Source organism: Sus scrofa, chromosome 1, assembly GCF_000003025.6.
Source record: "Sus scrofa isolate TJ Tabasco breed Duroc chromosome 1, Sscrofa11.1, whole genome shotgun sequence".
NCBI lineage: Eukaryota > Metazoa > Chordata > Mammalia > Artiodactyla > Suidae > Sus > Sus scrofa.
The window spans coordinates 199756408-199758357 of NC_010443.5; the positions used below are offsets into that span (position 1 = coordinate 199756408).

Below are 1950 nucleotides of genomic sequence, written 5' to 3' on the forward strand. Positions count from 1 at the left end.
TTAGAGTAAAACAGTGAGAAGTCTCAGAAGAAAAATAGGATATCTTTAGAATTAATGGTAGCAGGGAATGGAAGGGGAAAACAGAGGTCATATGAAGTCATCAGTTTAAGGAATTAAGGGGCTAAGCTTCTAAAACAGATTAATCCTATATTTATATAGATGTTAAAACAGCACAACTTTTCAAATGAAAGAAGAAATCCAGACCCCGAGCATTTTCTGAAGATCTATTGAGCAGAGATATATTATGTCCAGAGTCAAATAACAGCCACTACTAAAGACTGAGAATTCCTTCAGTCCCCAGACCAGCTAATCTCACATCCGGAAGACTATTCCTCTGGCCACATGGTATGCACTTGCTCCCTATCCCCAACTTTGCAACCACAGAATGAGGACTAGAATACCTCTTAGAAATGTATCTCTCACTGAAATTGAGCCAAGGAATTTCATGTGAGCTTGGGGAAATATGCTCAAACTACTAATATTGATCAATAGAGGCCTTTATTTTTTTTCATGCCTCAAACTACTTTTGATTTGCAACTACATGATTTCACACAATTCTTCTAAATAACAACATAAAACAGATTTCTTTGTGTATAAATAACTTACATAATCTCCATAAAGTAAAAGCTCAAAGGTGCTAGAACAGATTGCCCACTCCTGCAGTATTCTCATACACAAGTCCAACATTAAAAACTCAGGCACTTGACTAACTTTAATAAAGCTTCTCAAACTATATCAATGTATCTAAAGTGCATATATGTTTTTTTAAAAAGATTATTCCCAATAACTTCTCTATAAAAATGTTTGATGGTTTGTCCCATCTAACTTTACTACTTTGAATGTGAATTTTTAATAAGTAGTCAAGCTTATTCTACCTTTTCTCAGCATGCCACCTACAGAATCAAAAGCAGCTAGTGGGGTGCTAACATGTGAGGATTAATCCAATGATTTGGGTCATGATGCATTCCAAGAGGAGGTACCCACGCTACTGGAATTGGGTGATAAATTTATTCTTCCTTCCTTGATTTGAATAACCAAATGGAACAGGAGTTGGGTAGTGACTTTGATGACCATTCCCTTGGTACATTCCTGTTTTTTTTTTTTTTTCCAGGCAAAAGGTTCCACATTGGGAGAGGCGGGAATATCAGTTCTGAAATCTGGTACACGGGGCTAGGGGTCACAGTCACTGAAATGGGTTTCACTTCTACTTCCTTACTTGTTTCTTCATCTGAAGAGGAGGATCCTGAATGATAATCAGAAGTAACCTTATCAAGGGCCCTGGTGGTAACTTTCTTGGAAATCTCATCCTTGTTCTCACCCTCATTTTTATTTTTATTTTTTTTTAAATTTTTAAAAAATTCTCACTCTCATTTTTAAAGCTGGCAACAGTGAATGCACTTTTTCTCTCCATACCAACAGCACACCTCACACGGGTCCATCATAGAGTAAGTCCCCCTGGCAAGCCCAGGTCACTGTATAAGATGCAGCTGTTCTCACAGGCTTTCAGGACATCAGGATCAACTCTTTGAAACTTATTGACCGGAATGCACCTGTAGGCCTGTCCTTTTGATGGTTTTTCCAGCTACCAGTAATTTTTATATTTTTCTTGAAGTATTAGAATCAATTTCTCAGCAAACCTTTCAACTGCTTCTTTTTTCAACTTGTGTTTTTAGAACTAGTCTTGTGAAAAAGAAGACTATGGTAGCAATTTCATTCTTCATATTTCTCAATGCTGCTGCTGCTGCCTCCGCTGCTCTCAAACTATAGATTTGGCTGCCTGACAAATAAGAAGATAAGAATAATTAGATAAGCTAATGAGATTATGATAGCACCAGAAGTTGGACAATCTGTCTAACAGGCATTGTAGAAAAAGTGAATAAAGGAAATGGAGAAGAGGAAGTAAGAAATAAATAATTTTCCTAAGTTTAATAAAACCTCGAGCATGGGTCT

General features: G+C 36.9%; 1 pseudogene; it reads right to left on the minus strand.

The window, feature by feature from the left end:
• On the minus strand, positions 912 to 1721 carry LOC100514088 (annotated as a pseudogene).